General features: G+C 41.0%; 1 protein-coding gene and 1 pseudogene across 2 annotated transcripts in view; one reads left to right on the top strand and one right to left on the bottom strand.

Annotated features, from left to right (window-relative positions):
- The window catches only part of PTPN9 (protein tyrosine phosphatase, non-receptor type 9), a 104,985-nt gene that overhangs the window by 37,328 nt on the left and 50,153 nt on the right, over positions 1-17,504 (top strand). The gene's annotated exons all lie outside the window — the stretch shown is intronic.
- LOC102431247 lies at positions 1,400-2,051 on the bottom strand (annotated as a pseudogene).

The following is a 17,504-nucleotide window of genomic DNA, read 5'->3' as shown; positions in this document are numbered from 1 at the left end:
TCCCACCAGCAGTGCACAAGTGTTCCTTTTTCTCCACATCCTCTCCAGCACTTGTCGTTTGTTGATTTGTTGATGATAGCCAGTCTGACAGGTGTGAAATGGTACCTCATTGTTGTTTTAATCCTATGAATTTCTTATCTCCATTCCAGGGAGTAAAGATTATGTAGCTTAAGCGTGATTGTTTGTAGTTAAAGTGATTAACTACCCGCCTGGCACTTAGTTAAGGGGTTTTATCTCCTCCCTAACTTCAGGGAAAAATCCCTACCTGGGGAAACAACCTTTCTCAGAGAGGTGACCTTGGTTAAAACACATAGCGCTAAGGGGAGCAAACATATTAAGAACAGTATGCCATATACGCCAGGTCCCTTGAAACATATGCTGTGCAGATGTTTCTTCTCTGCAGTGACTGTGTCAAGCAGCAAGGATGGACCGGCTCCCAGCAGCAGGCCAGCACAATAAGCTTCAATGATAACTCCAAGACCCTATTGCTTGATGCTTTTACTCATAACCAATTGCAATGTTTACCTTTCACAGAATGTCTTATTTGACAGCTTTTAGACCAATTAGCCAGGCATACATATGGCATCAAATACTGGTTTCATGGAAAGGTCTGACCCTCTTTATTATCTTCTTCCTGCTTCCAGTGAACATGTTGTAGAAATTAACATGGTGAAGTTTAACTATGATAGAAGTAGACTGCCAGTCCTTTTCTGGTGTACTATCTTTTAGAAAAATACAGGCACATAACAGTAGCCAAAGATTATACCTTGATACATTCCCAAAAGGCAGGTATGCTGCAAACATGCAGAGAGTTCATGTGTTTTGTTTGGCACGTAGGAACTAAATTTTTGTCCCCGTTATCTGTGAAATTCATTTTGATATGCAGATTTTCATCCAATTTTATTCAAGGGAGGGCATATACATTTTATAGGGCTGTATTTATCCAATTCTGCCTGTAACAAACACCCAAAGATTCTAAAATATCAATTATAAGACAGACAAGTAGTACAAAGTAAAACTCTGGAGAACATCAAAGGAAAATGACCAAGCATCTGCTCTTTAATATTTTCCTATGATATATTAAAACTAGAGGCCCATTGCACAAAGAGATTTGCGTAATAGGCCTTCCTTCCCTGGCTGCCGGCACCGGTTTTCCTCTGGCACCCAGGACCCAGGCCTTCGCTCCGGCTGCAGTGGAAAAGCCAAGCCTCTTCAGTCTTCAGTCTTCAGTCGTCTTCAGTCTTCAGTCTTTGCTCTGCGCCTGCATATGCAAATTAACCGCCATCTTTGTTGGGTTAATTTGCATACTCATCATGATTGGCTGGTGGGTGTAGCAAAGTGACACCAATTTGCATGTTTCTCTTTTATTAGTGTAGATAAAAACAAAGTTTCAGTCTCTTCACAAGTAGTAATTTATATTCTCTGGATTCTTTTTTCTGATTTTTGCTGCAGCTTCTCCTTTGTAATCATACGGACAGTTGTGCTTGTCTGAGTAACAGTGAAGTCCACAAAACAAATTTCCACATCAGCAGTCAAACCCTGTAAGGCCAACTTTCTTTCTGCACATGAAACATCTATTCTTCTTTGGTTTGGGTAACTCGGGAGCTTTTTCTTCACTTTGAGAAGTAGTGGGTTGAGAAACTGATGAACTGGGCTGAGTGACAACTGGCTCTGACACCTCTGTTTTCAGGGTAGTTATTTTGTCCTCTGATTTCAAATGAGCATTTGAAATGCTCATTTCTATCCTTTGCTGAGTTACAGGCAAGGCAGCCACAGGCACATTTCTTGATTTTTCAGACGTGCTGCCAGCAGCACCTTCACAGTTGTTTAAACTAGCGTCTGCTCTTTGCACAGATGTAGAATCTGAGGTAGGACTGTTGGAACCACTAGCTGTCCCCATTGGGTTAATTCTGCCACTATTCTGCTGCCTCTAAAGATGTTCTTTGTAGCAAATAGAACATATTCCATTTGTCCTAGGATTCCCATAAATGCTACATCCTGTACTACACAGCATGGGCCCTGGGGTCTGGTTAGTCTCCTGAGCCATATTTTTCTGCAGTTGCATCACAATGCATGTGGGATATCGATGTGAGATAGTTCGATGTTTCTCTCTGTCTCTCCTTTTGTGTTTGTTTCTTTTCTTTTCTTTCTTTCTTTTTTTTTTTTTTTTTTTTGAATCATATATGAGGTTTATTCCAGTACTGCTGGCAGTATGGGAGAGCAGCAGGTCATCCACAAAAATCTGCTCTGCAGCCCCCCATAAGCCAGCTGCTTATATAGGGTAAGACAAACATTACATGGGGAAGTAGGGATTACAGACATGGGAAAATAGGAGGCTGGGGTGGGACTCCATTGTTTGGGCGATAAGATTGTTAATCTTTCCATGATAATAGGCAGTTCCTGAATAACAATGGTTCCAAGGTTGATTTCCAGGTACGAGGTTGACTACCAGGTCCTGGGGGTGTACAACTCCCAGCCAGGTCGGAATATCCTTTCTTTAACCAACCCAAGGCAATTATGGTTAACAGAGCATGATTAATATTTCCCATAAATAGCTAGTCCCCAATATTTCTATTTTTGCTCCTAACATTTCCCCACTGATATTTCTATCATCTCATATCTATGAGCTTAGTTTTAGATGAAAAAGTCTCATCTTGCCCTAGCTGGGTGGCTCAGTGGATAGAGCATCAGCCTGTGATCGGAAGGGTCCCAGGTTCGATTCCAGTCAAGGGCACATGCCCAGGTTGCAGGCTTGATCCCCAGAAGGGGGCATGCAGGAGACCTCAATCAATGATTCTCTCTCATCATTGATGTTTCTATCTCTCCCTCTCCCTTCCTCTCTGAAATCAATAATAAAAATTAAAAAAAGTTTCATCCTACTGGACTGCATTTGCTTCTGCCTTGAAAACAGTTCCCAGGGATGGGATACACTAAGTGCAGGATCTTGGATATGTGATCTATCAACTGAGAATTGTCAGAAAGATTAAAACAGCACATTCCTTTAAATTCCTTACAACCATGGTTATGCTGTAATAGCAAATAATCTATTGCTGCCAGATTTTCTAGAACTGCTTCCCTGACCTGGCTCAGCTCTTGATTTATCCCCTGTATAGCCCTGGAGGTGGCATTTAGGACTTTTACCATGTTACAAGCCAGCCAGGTCACTTTTACATTAAGGGAGCCTATCATTACTAGCATAACAAAAGTGGTCAAAGCAATATATTCAGCAGGACTCCACAGGTGGAGATTGTCATTGCTATCCAGTGCCATGGCCTTGAGAAAGTCTCTTTTGGTTCAGACCCTGTAATGTTTCTGAGGCATAAAGACAGTCATCCTAAGGAACAGGGCCCCCCAGTGCTGATGGCAGGAGTATATGAATAAGCAGTTATCCCACATATCAGAAACCAACCAGCCAGTGGCTTAATATGTCCATTACTATAAGGGAGGGTGAAATTATCAGAACAATTCATACTGTAGTTATTAGATACTTAAAGACAGTAGCTAGAACACCGGGTAAAAGTCAGACATTCGCTACAGGGAACGATTGCAGCAACTTTAGGGGAAACATCCCTGCATCCTTTTCCCAGACAGTGGTTTCCAACATATAAAGGTCCCTGTATATGACTTCCCAAAATGATTGGAATAATTTTATATATTATCAATAGGTGTCCCAACTCCTACTCAGCAAAATGTAAAGGTCAGTTCTACACAGGTTCTTCCATTGCCTGCGTCAGAGCAGTTGGAGTGACTAGAAACCTTCCTCAGGGTCTTGTCCATTTCTCCTCTGGTTGGCCCATCGTCCTTGCTCTGTTCAGGTCTAACTGCCTACGTCATTCCTTCAAGGATCTTGGCTCTGAATTCTTTCAGAGATAGGGGGTGCAGGGTATCTTCTGTAACTGCTTCATGCTGCGGAGGGATAAAGTTTTTCCTTCAGAGCCAAGAGATCCTTGCTCTCTGTCAGAGGGATGATGAGGTCTGGTCATAGAAGGAGATGGCAATGTTGTCTAGAGGTGGTATTCCCTGAGTGTGAGCAGGGCTTGTAGCCTGGTAGAGACAAACTGTGTTATAAAATTTAGTATTGGGCAAAAATTAGAACAGCAAGAATTATGACAAATGGTCTGGTGAAAGAGAAAAAAACAAATTTCAGTCCTAATATTTCCTATTGAAACAAAATTTTTCTCCCTAAAATCACCCTCATTTTTATTAAAGACAATTTGGCCTGATTCTTTGCATAAACACAATAAGAATAACAGTTGACCACGTAGGCTTTTTTAAAAAAAAATGCTTTGCTGGGAACTCATGATCAAGTTTTAATTAGCCCTGCAGAGCAAAGAAGCTGAGCCACCTAGCTGCCATCAGGTTTGCCTGCAATACCTATGGATATGGGTGAAGTCCTCAAGTTGAGGTCCCCAATGATATCTTGAGGCTCCTTCTTTGCCATCTCTCAGGAAAGCAACATTCATTCCTTAGCTGAAAAGACTGCCATGAACCATGTGACCAAGCAAGGTACCAGGCTTTCTCCAAGTTGCTTTTATTGGCTTCATTCCTTAAAGCTTTCTGGTGACATCCAGAGTCCCAGCATGTCTCTCTCAGACATGACATTCCAGTCAAAGTCTTGGTTAACATAACCACAGTTGGAAATAGGTCTTATTTAACTCATGCACAGAATTATATTGCCATTTATTAAGAACTGCCAAATTCTGGAGGGACAGGTAGGGAGAAAAATCTATAATTTACGAAATTGCTTTAAAGATACTTCCTTATATCTGACAAACAAAAAGTTTAAGAATCAGCAATACTTTCAACAAAAGTTACCAAAACTATATAATTATTTACAGTTCATTCAGTCCCAGAATTAAATTTTTTTCTTCTAATTTTTCCTTCTACTTTGTATAAGTATCTACAAATCCAGATACTTTATAGAGTTCTAATAATTTTCATCCAGTTTGAAGGGGATGATCTGAAAATGTCAGTCCTTTCCATGGATCCCTCAGAAGATGTATATTTTTTCAGATGCATTATAACACAACAGTGACTGTCTCTAAATGACAAGAAGAAATTTAAAATGAGACGGTTATGGACTTGATTATAATGGAATATTGTCTTTTCTGCAAAATGTAATATTCCACAATATTATAACTAGCAATCAGTTATAAATGAAAACACATCAGAATCTATTTAATATGCATATATAAATAGAATATAATTATTTCTTTATTTGACAAAGCTTCCCATGTACCTTTGTTGTACCCCACGAATCACACAAGGACGCCTCAAGAAGTCGAATTAAAGAGTCACATTTATTGCAAATCCGGGACTAAGAGGGGGCATTTCGCTCTCCCAGATCTCATAATGTCCGCCCCAGCCCCAACACCAGATTTATATAGGCAAAGATCACAAAGGTATTGATTACATCCCAAGGTTTGGCATGAGGAACCTGGTTTGCAAAAAAGCAGTTTACAGAAGCAGAAGCAGTTTTACTTAAGCATGCATGTTAGTTTTGGGTCTCTGAATTGACAGAAACACATTATCTAGAGCCCTCGGGTCTGGAATGAGGAACCTGGTTTGCAAAAAAGCAGTTTACTTAAGCATGTTATCTAAATTATAGTTTTGAGTCTCCGGATCACTGGGTCAACAGGGACACGTTAACTGGAGCCCTCTGACCTTGGGATAATTGTGCTGTTCTTCCCAGGTAAAGGAAAATGTGCTTTCTAAGACCAGTATGACCACAACCAATGGGATATTCACATTACAATCAATAGGGTATTTAATCGAATGGGGTGATTTATATAATTCAGAAAATTAATAAACTTTTCTATTACTTTAGCAAGAAAATAAGTACAGAAACCAAACAGCAGGGTTAGAGTTAAACTACGGTTTCTACCTGAGATGATTGCTACCATACTTCACCTTAAGCAGAAAATTTTCCTTCATGAGAGAAAACAAATCCTTGAGGCATTGCAGGGCCTATTGGAATGACCTAAAGCCAATTCGAGGTTAAGGAAAAGTATCTTGCCTAATAAATAATTATTGAATGAATGGATGTATCTTTTACCATCTCAATGAAAGGTACATAACAAAAAAAAAACAAAAAAAAAGAAAAAGTATCTTAAAATTCAAACCCTGGAAAGGTTGTCAAACTTATTTTACCAAAAAATCAGATATCATTACTATTATGCATTCAAGGTGACAAAAGGGTATTAAACACAAATATAGGGTAGCAACCTTCACTTCCCATGATTAAGATGCCTTTTTTTAAAAAATAATCAAGTACCTGATTAATATAACATATAACCATTTCAATTACTTATAGAATGTTTGTTCCCTGGGCAAAAACAGGAAAAACTTTTTCCCTTTTAAGACTAGAAAAGGACTAACCAAAATGAGGTTTATTCTCTGACTTCATTTGTCCTTGGATATGGTCAGCACATGATACTAATTGGATTTCTGCTATCTGTCTCCCTGAGTAGATTGATATAAGCTATTTACCTTCTGGTTTGGGAGGCAAAATGCAAATCATTTACTCTTAAGTGTCCTTGCTTTAGGGAAGGTAGGATTTACTAGATGGCTCCAAATTGCTGTTTAACCATCCCAATTTCCCTATTCTACTACTCCTGGCTCACTGGCCTGTATCATTTATACAACTTACTTTACAAACATTCTACAACTTTCACAAACCTTTATTCACAAACCTAACAACTTTCAGAAATAACCAGCTTTAGAATCCACTTTCTTTTTCCTTCAAAATGCATCTCCATGCCTCATGCCTTTTATTTCACCAAAACCATAATTTCTTTCCAATTAGTTAGAATTCCTAACCCTTAGGAACCTTTTTTTTAGGTGATATATAAGTAACATTCCCCAGATTAGCAATATTCACATTTTAAGAGATTTCAAATAAAATACAAGACTTATTCATTCAAATCCATCCTCTAGATTTTCATGAGGCAAACTCAGATTAATTAATATTTCAGTATCTTGTTATTTCAAACTACCTAGATAGTTAATAATTTTTACTATTTAACCCAGCAAATTCCTCCAAAGTTTTAAGTTACCAAAGTCTTTGGAAAACGATGTTTAGGCTTATATAATTATCACTGAAAAAAAGCTTTATTATATACCCTCCATTTTAGTTATATTATTTTGCCTTTACAACTTTGAGATTTTAAAATCAATTATTATTACCCAAGGCATTTTCTTGGCAAGTTTTGTAACAGGAATAACTCACCGGCCTCCAGCAGCTTTAATGTGAAAGTACTATTTTATTTTATTTTTATTTGCCATTTTGGAGTGGCCCCCACTGCTATTTCTGCAGCCTGCTGGAGGGCACTTCTGCAGGTCTGTTCCTCCTAGGAAAAAGACTTGGGGTGTTTAGAAGATTTTTTTCCCCCATATCTTTTCTTTCTGAGTAGACTAACAATATGAAATCTTATATATAAGAAGAGATCCTAAAAACAAACAAAAGCCCTGTAAATAAATGAGTACTCTCAAAAGGGTGGACTGGGACATTAGCCTTAGAATCTTCTCTCACACTAACCCAGCACAGCAAATGGGTTCTGAGTGGCACAAAGCCCAAACAACAGAGTGAGGATTCCTTATGTTTATAAAATGACTAAGTCCCCCAAGGTAAGAAAGCAAGCAAAGAACACCAGTAACCAAGTTACATCACAGACAGACAAGAACTTTCACTAAGAGTTTCCAGTGGTTGATGTCTTGAAAGGGAGAGCAGGAAGGGTCCCCAAGATTAAGAATTCTTGGCAGCTGGTAGGAAGTTCCTGCAATCACTGCCACAGGTTCAGCCTGCCACAAGTAGCTGGGGTCCCTAGCAAAGTGGGATGTGCCCCATCTTTAAACAAATTAAAGCAAACAACAGACACAAAACAACAATCAACAGAGACACAAACCATTACACTCAAATATTTTTTGACAAAGGAGGCAAGACCATACAATGGAGTCAAGAGAATCTCTTCAATAAATGGTGTTGGGGAAACTGGACAGATCCATGCAAAAAAAATGAAACTAGATCACCAACTTACACCATACACAAGAACAAACTCAAAATGGATAAAAGACTTAAATTTTAGTTAGGAAACCATAAAAATGCTAGAAGAAACCATAGGCAGCAAAATCTCAGACATCTCGTAGCAAAATATTTACGGATACATCTCCTAGGGCAAAAGAAACTAAGGAGAAAATAAATAAATGGAACTACATCAAAATAAACTTGTGCACAGCAAAAGAAACCAGCAACAAAATGAAAAGGGAGCCCCACTGCATGGGAGAACATATTTGGCAATGATACATCTGATAAAGGGTTAATATCTAAAATATATAAGGAACTCATACAACTTAACAAAAGGAAGACAAAATATCCAATTAAAAAATGGGTAAAGGAGCCCTAGATGGCTTGGCTCAGTGGATAGAGCATTGGCCTGTGGACTGAAGGATTCTGGGTTCAATTCTAGTCAAGGGTACATGCCCGGGTTGTGAGCTCAATCCCCAGTAGGGTGTGTGCAGGAGGCAGCCAATCAGTGATTCTCTCTCATCATTGATGTTTCTATCTCTCCTTCCTTCTTCTCTGAAATCAATAAAAATATATTTTAATAAAATGGGCAAAGGACCTAAATAGGCACTTCTCTAAAGGGTACATACAGATGGTCAAGAGACATATGAAAACTCAAAGTCACTGATCATCAGAGAGATGCAAATTAAAATGACATGAGGTATCACCTCACACCTGTCAGAATCACTACCATCAACAAATCAAATGAAAAGTTCTTGTGAGGATGTGGAGAAGAAAAGAGAACCCTAGTACACTGCTGGTGGCAATGCAGATTGGTGCAGCCATTATGGAAAACTAGAGGCCCAGTGCATGAAAATTGTGCACGGGTAGGGTCCCTAGGCCTGGCTGGTGATCAGGGCCAATCCGGTTCCTGCTCCCGGCCTCCCCGCTTCCTCCTTCCATCACTCCCTCAGCACCCTGTCGCCACAACTGGTCACCCACCATGTTCTGTGCCGCCCCCTGGTGGTCAGCACATGTCATAGCGAGCGATCAAACGCCAGGTTGAACTCGCAAGGGGACAATTTGCATATTAGCCTTTTATTATATAGGAGGATAGTATGGATTTTCCTCAAAAAATTAAGTCTGGAACTGCCTTTTGATCCAGTGATCCCACTTCTAGGGATATATCCTTAGAAACCCAAAACAACAATCACAAATAATGTATGCACCCCTATGTTCATAGCAGCATAATTTATAATAGCTAAGATCTGGAAACAGCCCAAGTGCCCATCAGTAAACGAGTGAATAAAAAAGCTGTGGTACATTTATACCATGGAATACTATGCAGCAGTAAAAAGGAAAATATCTTACCCTTTGAGGCAGCATGGAGGGACCTGGAGAGTATCATGCTAAGTGAAATAAGTCAGTCAGAGAAAGAGAAATATCACATGATCGCACTCATATGTGGAATCTAAGTAACAAGACAAACTGATGAACGGAATGGATGCAGAGACATGGAAGCATGGAACAGAGTGTGGAATGTTGGAGAGAAGATGGTGGAGGGTGGGTGGGTGGAAGATAATCAATCAAAGACCTTTTGTGCATATAAGCAGATCCCATGGACATAGACAATAGGGTGGTGAAAGCCTGGGGCAGGGGCGGGACTGGGCTGGATGTGGTCCTTGGGAGAAAAAAAGGGGACATGTAATACTTCAACTATAAAGATTTTTTTTTAAATGCCAAAGGTTACAGACAAAGAGAGGATCTTAAAAGTAGCAAGAAAAAAGCCATCAGTTACCTACAAGGGAGCATCCATAAGACTGTTAGCTGATTTCTCAACAGAATCTTTGCTGGCCAGAGGGATTGGTAAGAAATATTCAAAGTGATGAGTAGTAAGGACCTACCACCAAGATTACTCTACCCAGCAAAGCTTTCATTTAGAATTGAGGGTTAGATAAAGAGCGTCACAAACAAGAAAAAGCTAATGGAGTTCATCACCACCAAACCAGTATTATATGAAATGATGAAGGGTATTCTTTAAGAAGAGGAAGGAGAAGAAGGAGAAGAAAAAGAGGAGATAGAAAATATTAATAATAAAATGGCAACAAATACGTATCTATCAATAACTGAATCTAATAATCAAAATAAATGAACAAAGAATCTAATGAACACAATAAACTGGTTAAAATAGAACCAAAGGCATAGAAATGGAACAGACTGACGAAACTCAGAGGGAAGGGGGGAGTGGACACAGGAAGAGATTAACCAAAGGGGAAAATATATATATATATATATATATATTACCCATGGACACAGACAATAGGGTGGTGAAGGCCTGAGGCAGGGTGGGATCTGGGTGGCAGAGAGCAATTGGGAGGGTAGGAGAGAATATGTGTAATACTCTCAACAATAAAGATTTTTTAAAATATATGAAAGGAAAGAAGGGAGAGTAAAAAAGTAAGAATAGAAAAAAAGTCAATCCAGTGAGTCTCCGTGGTTGCTCGTTGACCATGAACCATGAGATCCCCAGTTAGATTCCTTGTCTGGGCACATGCGCTGGTTGTGGGCTCAATCCACAGTTGCGGGGTGGGGGAAGGGGTGGGCAGAACAGGAGGCAGCCAATTGATGTCTCTCTTTCTCATCAATGTTTCTATGTCTCTATCCCTCTCATTTCCTCTTTCTCTAAAATCAATGAAAACTTTTTTTTTAAATATAGGAAAAGGAAAATGGTAATAGAGAAAAGAAGAAAGAAAGAAATTATGCAAGGGGAAAAAAGAGAAGAAAAAAATTACAAAAAGGAACAAAAAGAAAAAAGAGAAAGGGAAAAATAGAGTAAGAAAAGGAAAGAGAAAAATAAGAGATATGAAAAGGTAATAAAGCAAAAATAAGAGACAATATAAAGAAAATAATGAAAACAACAACAAAGTGGAGTTTGTCTCAGTAGTGTTTAGACTCAGCATCTGTTGCAATTTTCCTTTGGATCCTCCTCTTACGTTGTCTGAGGCTGTTCGGTATTCTGGTTTCAGGCCTCCTGGCAGGTATTATAATGCTAGCCAATGTCAGAAGGTGTCCACAATTGGCTTTTGGCAACCTGGTCAAAGCTTCTAGTCTTCCACAGTTTGTAGCTGCTTATGCTGGGTTTAGCTGTGCACGGAACGGGCCTAGTGTGCTAAGGTCAGCTTGTTAGCAACATGGGGTCCATGGGTGGGTCTTCCAATGTCCCAAGGAAGCTCAGGATCCACAGCCTCCGCCTGCAGTCCAGGTGACAGGCTTAGTCATTGAAAATGCAGTTTCTGAATGGGCTTTTGGTGGAATCAGGAGGATGGGACCTCTTGTGAGGGTGAGTTCAGACTTAAGGAAAGATGATGAAGGTGCTCCCCTGCCCTAGAGCCACATGCCTAATTCTGTCCTGGAATATTTCCCAAAAAATTGGCAGGGCGGTTCCCCTTCTAGGCATGCCTATGGGGTCTGCCTGAAGCCAGGGGTTTCCATCAGCCCTCCCATTTTGGGGAAGCACAAGTTAAGTTCCTAGTAAGTTGGGCAATGGCCCTGCCCTAAAACCAACCTCTGATGGCCCATTAGATTGCCCAGATCCCTCTGGTGCTGCCTCCGCAGCAGGGGCTGAGACGCAGGGTGGGGCAAGGGGCCTCCAGAGAGTGGGGTAATTGCCTTTTTCCAGACTGCTGCTACTGCCTGGGACTTGCACCTCTGAGGACAAATGGCTACTGCAGTATGTGGGGGAGGCAGCGGGATGACTGAGTACATTGATCCCATTAGCCCCTCTCCCACATCACTCCCCAATGCCCCCACCCCAGACTCTCCTCAAGTGACTCCAGTGTGCACCACCTTCCATCTACCAAAGTCCAGAGTGAGAAGTTGTGAATGAAAATCCTGTGCTTTGCCCCTTTAGGGAAAAAAGTGGCTTTGTCCCTGGCAGGCTCTGTTTCTTTCTGGCAGATGGAATCCCCACTGCCTATGACTGCTGAATGCTACCCGGCTGGATGTTCTAGGCTGCAGAGTCCCGCTGGCTTCTAGGCCTCACTCCTGTCAGGGGAAGCAACACCCCCCCCACCACCCCCAACTCCAACCCCACAGCCAAAGTATCTCTCTGCACCCTTAGCCTTTTGCCAGTGGTGATAAACCAGCCCCTCTCACAACCCCACTCTTCCTACCAATTGCAGGTGGTTTCTGTCCTTCTTTGTTTAAAAGTAAGCTCTTCAGCTAGTCTTCACTTGGTAATTCAGGTGACTGCTCCCCAGTTTAGTTTTATTTCCAGTTCCATTCTGGGAGGAGGTGAGAGAAAGATCCACCTACTTTGCTGCCATCTTGAAACCTGTGATATCTCCCTTCTTCTTCTTCTTTTTTTTTTTTTTTACTGTTCATCAGATTATTTATTCACTTGATTTTTAGATTCACTTGTTGATAGATGTGTATTCGTTGTTCATAATTTGTATCTTTACCTTTTTCTTCTTCTTCCTCTTATTAAAGGATACCTTTTAGCATTTCATATAATACTGGTTTGGTGGTGATGAACTCCTTTAGCTTTTTCTTATCTGTGAAGCTCTTTATCTGACCTTCACTTCTGAATGATAGCTTTGCTGGATAAAGTAGTCTTGGTTGTAGGTTCTTGCTATTCATCACTTTGAATATTTCTTGCCACTCCCTTCTGGCCTGCAAAGTTTCTGTTGAGAAATCAGCTGACATTCGTATGGGTACTCCCTTGTAGGTAACTGATTTTCTTTCTCTTGCTGCTTTTAGGATTCTCTCTTTGTCTTTTGCTCTTGGCATTTTAATTATGATGTGTCTTGGTGTGGTCCTCTTTGGATTCCTTTTGTTTGGGGTTCTCTGCGCTTCCTGGCCTTGTAAGTCTATTTCTTTCACCAGGTAGGGGAAGTTTTCTGTCATTATTTCTTCAAATAGGTTTTCAATATCTTGCTCTCTCTCATCTTCTGGCACGCCTATAATTCGGATGTTGGTGCGCTTGAAGCTGTCCCAGAGACTCCTTACACTATCTTCGTATTTTTGGATTCTTTTTTCATTTTGCTTTTCCGGTTGGGTGTTTTTTGCTTCTTCATATTTCAAATCTTTGACTTGATTCTTGCGATCCTCTGGTCTGCTGTTGGGAGTCTGTATAATATTCTTTATTTCAGTCAGTGTATGCTTAATTTCTAGTTGGTTCTTTATCACAACATCGAGGGTCTCACTAGATTTCTTGAAGATCTCACTACATTTATTGGCGGTCTCACCAGTCTTTTCGAGGGCCTTACAAAATTTATCGGCAGCTTCTAGACAGTTCTTTAAAGATCTTAAAAGTGTGGTTTTGAACTCTATATCCAGCAGTTTGCTTTCCTCCATTTCTGTCATTTGTGTCCTGTTTCTTTGTCTCAGCATTTTTTATGCTTCGCTGTGTCGATAGAGTGCCTTTCTGTGCTAAGTGTCCCAATTACCTGAGGTAGACACTCTTGGTGCACCCCCTTGTGGGCTTTGTGCACAGTCTTGTTGTAATTAAGCCTTGATTGTTGTAGTTATCACTGGGAGGAAATTGACCTCCAGGCCAATTGGCTGTGAGAATCAGCTGTGTCTGCAGTGGGAGAACTTCTGTGCTGGAGACACCCCTCTGGGGCAAGACTTGCTTCAATGGGGCTTTGGTGCTCACTGAGTCTGCCCCCTGAGTGTGTCTTTTATGGTTCCACGGAGCTGCAAACTGGATGGTCCCACTCTGACCTCTGGGCTTCCTGGCTCCTGGATCTCTAGGGAGGTGCTAATCTAGCCTTTGCCTTCGGCTATCCAGCAAAAGCCTCCCTGCAGGGCTTGGGCCAGGCAGGTCCCATGGGATCAACAGGGCGGGGCTAGCAGTTATGGCTGCTCTCAGTCTCGCCCTCAGAGGCTCTGCTTCTCAGTGTCCCAGTAATTGCTGCAAGCCCCTCGGAGAGAAAGCTTCCCTTGGGTTCTGACCGATGCCAGACAGTCCCACTTCTCCCGTTTGAGTCTGGGTCCCTAGAGACTCGCCCGGAACTAGAGCTCAGAGCCTGAGACTCCCTCCCGATTTAAAACGACAACCACGCCCTCAGCCGCCAGCCCGCTCCGCATGCACTCCGAACGTTAGTATTTTACTTCCTCACTGTGCCTCCTCTGAGTCTTGGTATGCTTTTCTCTTTCCTTCTAGTTGTAGAATTTGCACTCAGCCAGCCTTCCTGTGGTTCTGGATGATGTCCGTTCTGTCTTGTGTTTTTGAAGTGGTTGTTCGAGGCAGCAAACTCTGGTGTTTACCTATGCCGCCATCTTGGTTCTCCAACCGATATCTCACTTCTTAATGCTTTCCCAATCAAGTGGGATAAAATGGTATCTTGTGGTATAACTTGCATTTCTCTTGTTAGTGAGATTATCTCTTCATAGATTTATTTGCTACGTGTTTTTTTCTTCTGAAAAATACTTTTTATGGTTTTTACCCATTTTCCTATTCGTTTGTCCATTTATGTAGTTTTTCATATTATTGATACTAAGCCATTAACATATATATATTAATATACTAGAGGCCCGGTGCACAGATTCGTGCATTGGTGGGGTCCCTCAGCCTTGCCTGCACCCTCTCACAATCCGGGACCCCTCGGGGGATGTCGGACTGCCGGTTTCGGCCAACCCCCGCAGGCTGAAACTGGAAATCCAACATCCCCCGAGGGATGTAGTAGTGCACAAAGCGCCAGAAGGCCAGGGAGGAGCCTGAGCCCAGGCCAGGCGCCATGCTGCTCCTGCTCATCCCGGCCTCAACTGCACCTGCTGCCGCAGCTGCTCGATAAGCTCCGGGAGCTGTGAGAGTGCACTGTCCACCAGGGGGCAGCTCCTACATTGAGCGTCTGACCCTGGTCGTCAGTGTGTGTCATAGCGACTGGTGGACCGGTCGTTTGGTCACGTAGGCTTTTATATATATACTAGAGGCCCGGTGCACAAAAATTTGTGCACTGGAGGGGGGGAGTCCCTCAGACTGCCCCCTTTCACAGTCCAGGAGCCCTCAGGAGATGTCCTACTGACGGCTTAGCCTTGCAGCTGCAGGGGCTCATGGCTGCCTGAGCCCACAGCTGCCTGAGCCCATGGCTGCCTGAGCCCCGGGCCTTGCAGCCTCTGTGGCTTTATCCGGATGGACGTCCGGATGGATGTCCGGAAGATGACCGCCCTAATTAGCATATTACCCTTTTATTAGTATAGATAAATACTGTCTTTGTTTATAGCTTTTTATCTCACTTTTTATAAAGTCCTTTTTTTGTTGTTGTTAGAGAACATTTATTTGGGTAAATTATAGACGTAGACGAAGTAATTCCTAGAAGAAATGGGCTAAGAAACGAGTTATGGAGGTAAAGGAAGGGCCCCTGGAGCTTGGAAGTGAGGAAGCAAATGGTAACATGCCTGGAGGAGGGGGAGGGAGAGAGGAAAGGGAAAGAAGACACAGGTGTGCCCCCGGGAGGGAGAGCTAAGTCCTTTTATTCTTGTCGTTAATCCTCACTCGAGGATATTGTTTTCATTGATTTTATTTTTTAAATCTTTATTGTTGAGAGTATTACAAATGTCCCCCCTTTTTTGCTCCATTTCCCCCCTTGTCCTAGTTTCTGCCATGCCCCAGGCCTTTACCACTCTATTGTCTGTGTCCATAGGTAATGCATACATGCATATGTCCAGGCTTTAAATTATGTACGTGTATATGTATGTATAAACATACAGGATGAGCAAAATTTATGATTTTTTTCTTTACAAATATGGAGTTGTATTCTATCCAGTAGTTATAACTTGCCTTTGATTTGTTTTTTTAATTTTCATCCAAGGAGTGAGGATATTATTTTCCATTGATTTTTAGAGAGAGTGGAAGATAGCGGGCAGGAAGAGAGAGAGAGAGAGAGAGCGAGAGCAAGAGAGAGAGAGGGAGAAACATTGATGTGAGAGAGACACATTGATTGGTTGCCTTCTGTATGAGCCCTGACCAGGAACAGGGATCAGATCTACAACCCAGGAACGTGCCCTTGCAACGTGCCCTTGACCAGGAATCGAATCGGCAACTTTCCGGTAGTCAGGTTGATGCTCACCACTGGCTAGGGCATAATTTGCCATTTTTTATTTAACCGTGTATCTTCATTCTTGTTTTTATGTCAATGCATATAGCTCTTACTAATTTTTTCTTCACTTTTTTTAATGGCTGCAGTTATTCCAAGACGAAAAAATGGGGTGTATAGCTTTTTTTGTGTGTTATTTCTAAAGGCTTCGGTGACCATCATTTTGTGTATATTTTTGTATATTTGACCAGTCATTTCCTCAGGGTACATTTGTAGGGTCAGAGAGTGCGTGTATTTGAAAATTTGATTAATATTGCCAAATAACCCTCTAAAAACTTGGTTCCCATTTACACTTCTATCAACACCTTTTTCACCAGTTTCATCAACATTGATTTATTATTCAGATTTTAAACAGTCATATTTTTATTTTGTGTTGTTTTAATTACTGATGAGCTTCAACATATTTTGATATTTATTGTCAATAATTATTTATTTAAAAGATTTTTTCTCATATGCTGTACCCATTTTACTATTGCAGTATTTCTCTTATTGATTTATAAGACTTGTTATTAAGAATATTATTAAGTGTGTGTTACCAGCACTTTTTGCAGTTTATAATTTGTTCAACTTATGGTGTGTACTGTCATACTACGATGTTTTCTTTATTTTTCATTGTAATTTTTATATGCTATACTATATGTAGCATATGTAATATTATATATCATCATATATGATAAATAATATTGTAGGTAAAATAATTTCCCATCAAATAGCTGTCTTGGCAACACTAATTAATACATTTTTTCCTACTCTTTTGGGATAGTACTTTTATGTTATGCTAAATTCCCATATGCTCAGTGTGTCTATGTATGGACTCCCTGTTCTGTTCTGTTTATGTAGCCATGTAGACTAATATATGCACTGTTTTATTTATTGTACCCTTATAATAAAGTCTAATATCTTGTATGATAAGCTTCCCCATAAAAGTTGTTTTGGCTGTTTTTACAGATACTCTTTTTTTGAAATTTATCTTTTTAAAATATGTTTTTAATTGATTTCAGAGAGGAAGGGAGAGGGAGAGAGAAATAGAAACATCAATGATAAAGAGAATCATTGATTGGCTGCCTCCTGCATGCTCCATACTGGAGTTTGAGCCCGCAACCTGGACATGTACCCTGACTGAGAAACGAACTGCGACCTCCTGGTTCATAGGTCTAGCTACAGATATTCTTTTATATGCATTTTCATATGTTTTTATTTAAGTTTATATATATATCCTATATAATAAAGAGGTAATATGCAAATTAACCCTCATGCCCTCACAAAATGGCTGCCTATGACCAGGCTGGCAAGGGGGTTATTGAGGGATGACCAAATAACTAAACAAGCAGGCTGCGTGGGGTAACCAGGCCGACAGGAGGGTTATTGAGGAACGACCAAACGAATGACAAGCAGGCTATGTG

Source organism: Myotis lucifugus, unplaced genomic scaffold, assembly GCF_000147115.1.
Source record: "Myotis lucifugus unplaced genomic scaffold, Myoluc2.0 scaffold_41, whole genome shotgun sequence".
Taxonomy (NCBI): domain Eukaryota; kingdom Metazoa; phylum Chordata; class Mammalia; order Chiroptera; family Vespertilionidae; genus Myotis; species Myotis lucifugus.
This window is presented reverse-complemented; position numbering and strand designations above follow the sequence as displayed.